The sequence below is a fragment of the Triticum aestivum genome, chromosome 7D, assembly GCF_018294505.1.
Source record: "Triticum aestivum cultivar Chinese Spring chromosome 7D, IWGSC CS RefSeq v2.1, whole genome shotgun sequence".
Classification (NCBI taxonomy): domain Eukaryota; kingdom Viridiplantae; phylum Streptophyta; class Magnoliopsida; order Poales; family Poaceae; genus Triticum; species Triticum aestivum.
Window position 1 is genome coordinate 74,875,047 of NC_057814.1, and position 8,656 is coordinate 74,883,702.

Below are 8,656 nucleotides of genomic sequence, written 5' to 3' on the forward strand. Positions count from 1 at the left end.
CCATTTGGGGAAGGATGGAGCCCATACAGAGGTGGGGCTCGGGAGCGTCGATCGCCTTGATTCCCCTTTGGGGTGTTCCGGAGATGGGGACACACATCTTCTTTTGCACTGCTGCGATATTCCTGTGGAGCTTTGTCCGTGAGGCTCTGGTCGTGTTCCTACAAATCCATGTCAACCAGACCGGGAGGAGGAGACGCCTCTTCTGACTTGTGTCCGTGGAGCTAGCTTGAACCCGGTAGCCGATGCGTAATAAGAAGGTGATTGAGCGAGCCTTCTTTAGGCGGGTCTCTGACTCTACCTTTAAATCCTTCAATTTTTGTAGCACCAGACACCCGCTTTCGAGACACCGGGTCGTGACTGGCATGGGCCCATGCCGGACACATACCGTGCACCATCTTGCTTCTTCATAGATCACCCAAGCTTCTGGCCAGTTGGTGGTATTTTTCATTTTTCATCTTTGCTTTCTTTTGAGCATGTTTGTGTTGTTGCCCCAGTAGACTACTAAATTTTTGGTGCCGCCCTTAAACTTGTTGTACCGACGTGTTAGTTTCTTTATTTATAAATAAAGTGGGTGAAAGCTTATTTCGAAAAAAGAAAGTATCCATTACTATAATACATTAATATGCTACACTTTTGTTTTCTTCATCGTTTTCAAGAGGACATACTAAACTGACAATTGTCAATTTAATCCTCTGCCAAGCTTCTGGGTCTTCATCATGTTATCTATGACTTATATTTTTGGGCAACGATCTGCGCCGGTGCGCCGACCCAACTGTTGGGCCGGTCGCACCGCAGCCGTTTGATCTGAGCGCGTGGGCCGTTGGATCCGGCTAAAGAAAACGGTTCGCCCTGTCGTCTTCTACCTCGCGCCACGGCGCTGCGCCTCCTACCGCCCCCGCCGCTCCAAGCGTTGCGCAGCCCCTCCCCCTCCCCTCCCCCACCCCTGGTCGTCCTCGTCTCCGTGCTCGTCGCCACGCTCGCCGCCGGTCGCCGTAGCCGCTCGTCGTCGCTGCAGCAGCAAGAAAGGCTCCGGATCATCATAAAAATGGTGGCCGTCGGTTCCAGCAATGGCAGGGGCGCTTCTAGCACACAAAAAATGCTTCCTCGCCATTGCCATGGTGGTGTGCTTGTAGCATCACCAGCAGTCGCCAGTTGCAAACAAAAATCGCACTGATTTCCAGCAAAAATCTAATGGCCGGTTCCAGCAAAAATTCTGCGCGTGTCACCGTTTGAAGCAAAATAAACCGCCGGTTCCAGCAAAAAATGAAGCCACTTCCAGCAAAAAAACGCGTCGCCGTCGCCGTCATCGTCGCCGGTTGTAGCTCGCCGTGAAGGGTCGCAACAAATTGAGTCGCTGGTTGTAGCAAACGACGCTGCTGGTTCCAGCAAAAATGACATCATCGCAGGTTCCAGCATTTTTATTGAAGCTTTCTCGGTCTCTGGTAGAAGCTTTTTCATCTGCGAGATAAAGCTTTTTTTAAACGGTTGCAACTTTTCATGTGTACCTAAAAAGCGATTGAAACTTTTGAAGTGGCTGGCTAAAGATTTTCAATCTCTGGTTGAAGCTTTTTCATCTGCGGGATGAAGCTTTTGTTAAAACGGTTGCAGCTCTTCATGTGTTCCGAAGTCTGGTTTGAAGCTTTTTTATCTACTAGTTGTAGCTTTTTGCATTCATGGTTGTAGCACAAGCATTGCCGTTTGCAGCTGCAGTACCAGTACGTGATTGCATCTCCCTTCCCAGCCGATTGTAGCATCTGTGTGCTCCGCCGCCGTGGCTGCTAGTCGAGGTAGTAGCTCGTCCTGTTCATTCTCGCCGTCGGCGCTCTGAGTAGTTGAAAAAACAGTGGGTGGATGGGGTTGAGACCCAACGGTGGCGGCGCCCTCCGGCGACCGGCCGGCGAGGCGGCGGGGCGCGGGGCGACGGAGCTCGCGGGCGCGCGCAGCCCTTTGGCGACCGGCCGGCGAGGCGGCGGGGCGCGGGGTGACGGAGCTCGGGGGCGTGGCTCGCGGGCGCGCGGCTTGCGTGGGCACGACGGGGGGAGGGATGGATAAGATGCATGGCCCACATCAGGGGAGAAGTTGCTATATGTGCGTGTGTGTTGTGCGTGACGAGGCAGGAGCCGGCCGAAGTTTCGGCCAGTGCGCCGGATCTAAACATTTCCCTATATTTTTTTGTGTAAATTGTTGTTCCGCGACATGCAATTTCTAGATCTCATTTCAAGGAGCAATTCGCCATTGTGGTCCTTAAACCCCTATGGTTGGTTCAACACGCAGGTCAACAACACTCTCTAGAAGCAAGCAGTGTTGCCGGATCTGATGGTGGCTCGCTCTCTTCTTCCCTGGTGCCTGGCGTGCGTCGAGCGCGCTGGCGTAGGGCAAGCAGCGGGAGAAATGCCACCTGCCGCTTTGCGGCCACGACGGCGCGCTGTGGCAGGGCAAGGAGACGGCGCTCAGGGGCAGCACGGAGGGAGAGGCTCGTTGGGCAAGGGAAGAAGCGGCGTTGCTGACTACGGCCGCAGCTTTTTTTTTTGAGAAAACATGGCCGCAGCCATCGCATGCCCGTTCGGGGAAGGATGGAGCCCGTTCAGAGGCGGGGCTCGGGAGCGTGGGCCGAGGCCGAGGAAACGGGCCGCAGGCCCGAAGCCCAGGACGACGATGGGGTCAGGCACCTTGAAATACCCCGCCTTGGCGCCCAGCGTAACCGCCGCAACCAACAGCCAACAGAGCTCGCCGGGGCGCCAAGAAACCCACTTCTCGCCACCGCGCATCAGCGCCCACCGCCTCTGCTCTCCAGCGCCGGCGACCGATGGACAGGTTCCACGACAGGAAGCACGTGTGGCTGCGGAGCTGCGTGCACGACACGTACCTCAACGCCAACAGCGACGGGAAGACCGTCTCCCTTCGCGGCAGCCGCGCCTCGCTGAAGGCCGCGTGGACAGTGCACATCTACGGCGAGGGAGACGCCGTGCACCTGCTCCTCCACAGTGCCGCCTACGGCCGCTACCTCGCCGCCACGGCCACGCCGGCGCCGCTCGGCCACAACGGCTTCCGCGCCGAGCAGCGCGACTACGATGAGCCGGAGATGCAGGCCATCAGGTGGCAGGCCGTCGGGTCGGGCTTCGGTGACGACGTCATGCTCCGCAACGTCGGCGGCCGCTACCTCCGCGCCAACCGCAGGTACCTCGGCTGGAACACCGGCGTCAGCATCGAGGACCCGGACCACGTCAGCACCATGATGTTCTGGATCGTCGAGCCCATCCCCGCCAGAGAGGCGGGCATGCCTGACCTTCCTGGCCCCGCCCGTGAGTTCGCCATGACCAGCTTCTCGAATTGCCAAATTCATTCGCTCTAGAGCAATTCCTGAGATTTCAATTCCTGCTTCTCCTGAAGGGAGATAATTATACAATAGTACCATATTTGGGGCGGCGGTGACAGATTGATATCAAGTTTGGTAATTTTTACGTGTCAGTACCAAGTTTCGGGCAAGCCGTTGTAAATCGAGCTAAAACTATGTATTGACAGCGTATCTGACCGGCAGGGCCCATATGTCGGGTGCCTATGTGGCATATTTTTGCAGAAAACCCCCTTACTTTATTTTTAATCACGTGAAGGCACATTTTTTTGCGGGGGCAGGTTTCGAACCTGCGACCTGCCATACGCTGGTTACGCGCGCTAGCCAACAGGCCAGACCAACGCTCGCAATGGATTCGACGCGGTATATGTTTTATACGAACAAGCAAACGCTGGGCCGGCTGTTAGGCCAAGCGGGGCCTGTAATTTTTTTTGATTTCGCGTTTTACTGCCGCAAGTGCTGGGGGCTCGTTCGCCCAGGTTTCTTTTCGTTTCATTTTGTTATGCTTTATTTTTGTTTCTGGTTTTGGCTTATTTTTAGTTTTTTTTCTCATTCACTGGGTTAGTTTTTCTGCGTATAGTAATCACTTTTGCACGATGAACTTTTTAATATATTGAACTTTTGTAACATACATTGAACATATTTTAAATGCAAATTGTACATTTTTGTAATATATATTGAACAGTTTTCTTAATATATGATAAACATTTTTTTTAATTTATGTTGAACATTTTCTTAATACATGATTTTTTTTTGACAATGCGTATTTCAAAAAATGTTCAGCATGTATTAAAAACTTATTGTGTAAACTCATTCTAACATTTCGAGAAACACTTAGATTTTCTTGATAAAAGTTAAAAAAGTTTTAATGCATTTATAAAATTTATTTTGTTTACCATGTTATTTTTATGTTGTCAACCTTTTAATAATAGTGCGTTTACAGAAATATAATCAATATACGAGTAAGTAAAAAAAAATATGTTCGGCATATAATATTTTTAATAGTTGCGTATTTTAATAATATAATGAGGATACGAAATCATTGTAAACGTACTAATATTATGATTAAAAAAGAGTAATTAAGGGCACGCGGCCGCGCTGGGCCCAACAGCCGGCCCAGCGCCTCCACACTAGTATAAAATAATGCCCGCATGTGAACTAGCACGAACGTTTGAGTGGAGCGGTGGTAGCTCGTTTCTTCCGCGTACGTCAGGTCGCAGGTTCGAAACCTGTCGGCGCCGGATTTTGTACGTTATTTCATTTATTTGTCCAGTTGGCCGAAACTTTCAAACAAGTCCTAACGACAAAAAAAGACTCTCACGGGAACCTTTACCCGCAAAAATAATGTGCCTTTACGTGATTAAATATAAAATAAGGGGGTTTTCTTGCAATGCGAGCGAGCGCCGAGGGACTCTACGGCGAGGACGACTGGTTCATGTCTCCTTTTCAAGGGGAGGTCCGTGAACCACCTGAGGGACGAGCTGGCCGACGGCGTGGCTTTCATCGACGGCCAGCCCCCCCGACGGCATCGCCATGTGCGTCCGAGCGGGCCGCTACGGGAGGCTGACTCCACTGGTCGTCGACCTGACCCGCTACGCTGGCCACGCCGAGACCCTCCAGATTGTCGTGATGCTGTCCGGGACCCCTGGTGAGCCTCTCTCCATGCCACAACTCACAACTTCCTAATGATTTCCTGATGTCACAACTCACAACTTCCCAATATACAGATTTTGGTGTAGTTACTATTTTCTGCATGGCTAATCTGCTTGTGTTTGAAAAATAGTTTACTGAAACTGTTATAGTCTGAGACACAATTTACTGAAATTGTTGTAGTCTAAAAAAAAAGTTAACTGAAACTGATCTGAAACTTGTTAGGTGTTGGGAATTGTCTGCAACTGTAGTAATCTTTTAGATAAATGAAAGATGATCTGTGGAAGATGGTGATATCCGTTTGATTTGACCCATTTTACTTGCATTGAATAACCTGTGAACAAAATTTAGGTTCCAACAACACTAAACTGAATCTTGTTTCTGCACATGAGTTGTATTCAGGTTTGTACATGGGCTGTATTCTTGGTCTTTTTTTTTTTTTGCATTACTCTGAGATTTAGATTGTTCATCTTCTTTAGCGAGAAATGTAATGTTGGTCTCGAATCTGCTACGCACAATGCAAAGATTTTGCTGCATGAACACGATATTTGGAGTCTTACTTTATTGGAGTGCTACTACTAGTGCTAATTTGATCGTGCTTGGAACTTGTCTGAAATTGCTGTAGTCTGTAAGGTAAAAGTAGTTGGATGGAAATAGTAGGTGCCATGTGGATTTATCAGCCTGTGACTCTGTACACATGGTAAAAGATGGTCTGAACAGTTCTGTCTTTGATTCAGATAATTCAGTTCGTCCATTTCGTAACATTTTCCACTATTAGAATTATGGACCCTAAAAAGCGAAATCAAGTTCAGTCATCTCATTTTACCTTTGCAGAGAAGATACTAATTTTTTTAACCTGTGAATAAACTTCAGTTAGTATCTTGCAATATTGCATAAAAAGTTTAGTTCCATGCACATAATATTGTTTCAGTTTCTCTTGTTTATATCGTTATTGATTATTGGTCTGCCGTGTAACTGGTTCATACTTTCAGCTGATGTCAGCGCAAATCATGATGGGCTAGTTAACTAACGTTATTGCGGGAACAAATCATTATGGAACTTAAAACTCCAAATCAGTTGATTCATCTATTTTCAGCATTAACAGAGAAGATGGTGATATCCGTTTGATTTGGCCCATTTAGCTTCCAACAACACAAAACTAAATACCGTATTATTTTTTATTTTGCATAACTCTGAGATTTAGATTGTTCATGTACTGTTGCTCTCGAATCTGCCATGCACAGATGTTGGTGTAGATACTAGCTATTTTGCTGCATGAACATGATATTTGGGATTTTACTTTAGTGGAGTGCTAATCTGATATTATGATGCGCTTGTCTGACACTGTTGTAGTCTTGTAGAAAAGTAAAGTAGTTGGATGTAGAAATGTAACAGTAGGTGTCAATGCCATGTGGATTTATCAGTCTGTACACATGGTAAAAGATGGTCTGAACCTAGTTGCACACTTCTGTCTTTGATTCAGATAATTCAGTACGCCCAATTCATAACATTTGCCGATTAGAATTATGGACTCTAAAAGCCAAATCAAGCTCAGCCATCTCATTTCTCCTTTGCAGAGAAGATACTAATTTTCTCACCTGTGAATAAAATTCAGATAGTATCTTACAATATCCTTTCACATAATATTGTTTCAGGTTTTGTCTTGTTTATACCGTTATTGATTATTGGTCTGCTGCCTAACTGGTTCATACTTCTGCTGATTCAGAGTACGATGATCTGCGATACCCAGATGTAGACGCAGTGTAGAGAAAGCTCGGAGCGGGAGGCCTGACAGTTAACCTGTTCATAAGTTGCGTCGCCTCAGATACGACGACAACAGACTGGATGCCCACTTTTTGCCTATAGATACGTAGATATAGGTTCAGAAAACTCAGTAGTTCCTGTGTTTCTTCTGCTAGCTAAACTTGGTGAAAACGTTGCGTCCAATGGCTGAACAACTCTGTAGTGATCAAAGGTTGGTAGCGCGATGCTGGTTGTAGTAGTCGTTTCAGTGTCGCTCTTCTGAAATTCATCTCCTTAATGTGATTGTCAATGCTTCGGAGCATTTCACTGTTGGGGTTCTTGCAATGAGTTGATGAGTTGATGGTTCTTGCAATCAGTTGATGAGTTGATGGTCCTGCATTCCTTTTTTACTTTGCATTTCTTTTAGATGAAGTATCTGATATCAACAATGATTTGGTTGTTGTGCTTGTGCTGTTAGTTGGGCACTTGAGTTTACATGTCGTTCCTTGCTGTGATTTGGTGGTTTTTGATGTGTTCTCTTTAGCAATTTGCTCTTTCGTATATGACCCGCCATTCTTCAGAGAGGTTTCGTGGAAAATAAACATTCACAATTTTGTTTTAAACAGAATTCACCTAAATGAATTTGCCCCTCTCTCTTCCCATTACCGAGACACTTCCACTGGACCTGAAGCTGCAGTAACTAAAGTAAGCAGGCGCAGAAAACTAAGTGTGTAATTGAAGGTGCAGTGCCTACCGTAATATGTGCTCTTGATACCACTTTTTTTTGGAAAAAGAGGTTAAGTGTGTGTTTGTTTGGGCTGCAAATTTCACGGCTGCAACTGCAACAACTCCGGCTGGATCGAGCGGCTATAGCTGATAGCTGCGGCCGGTTGAACGGTTGGAGCTGAGATGCTGTCATTTGGTAGTTGTGCTGTAGCAACTGCGGCTGGTGCAGGAACGTGCTAAAATGACTGAAATGCCCTCAGTTGTGCTGTAACTTGAGTTTAAGTGTTGATTGTACTGTTATAACTGTATATGACTAGATTAAGAGCCGTTTTTTCATTGAATGTCATTTTTCGCCATCACTTGCAGTACTAGTTATATATTACATTCCAATGGATCAAACATAGAGTATTCCCCTGGCCTCTACATCAATTGATGCATACAGTCATCTTTATTAATTATTCAACAAATGTCTGACAAGAACATATATCAAGCCACCGCTCACACCTACAAACTCGATAATGTGGGGGTGCTCTCACTACCCATATCTAAAACCGGAAGCCGGTGTAGCTAACCTAAAGCGCAGAAGGAGCAACACTGCCGACCGCCGCCGCCGCTTCGCGTCTGTTCGAGGAAGGAAGGAACACGAGAACTATATCTTCCTCATAGCAAGACTATATTCGGTCTCGCCTGAAGACTTTCTTGCGTTCGTACACTGTTGCGCCTGCCCATTCTATTAGCACGCATTCATTTGCTGGTTTTGTGTGCACTGCGGGTTTTATAGTTTTGTTTTTCTTGTTTCTTCTCTATTTTTTGGTTTTTGCATTGATTTTCTTTGTTTTCTCACGGTTTTCAACAAAAAATTCTTCTTTTTATCTTCGGTTTTCTCTGTTTCTTCTTGACTTTTCACTTTTATTTCTTTCTTCCTTCTTTGTTTCTCTCTTCGTTTTCTTCATTTTCTTTGTTTCTTTCTTCGGTTTCTTCTATTTTCATCGTCTTTCTTTCTTTTTTCCATTTATTCTTCACCACATGACTACTTCTTTCATACACATTGCAACCTCTTGAGCACTGCGTTGGTTTTCCCTTGAAGAGGAAAGAGTGATGCAGTAAAGTAGCGTAAGTATTTCCCTCAGTTTTTGAGAACCAAGGTATCAATCCAGTAGGAGACCACGCTCAAGTCCTAGGCAC

General features: G+C 46.5%; 1 pseudogene; it reads left to right on the forward strand.

The window, feature by feature from the left end:
- The first annotated feature begins 2,806 nt into the window (after positions 1-2,806).
- LOC123165015 (uncharacterized) lies at positions 2,807-6,769 on the forward strand (annotated as a pseudogene).
- Positions 6,770-8,656: the final 1,887 nt, after the last annotated feature.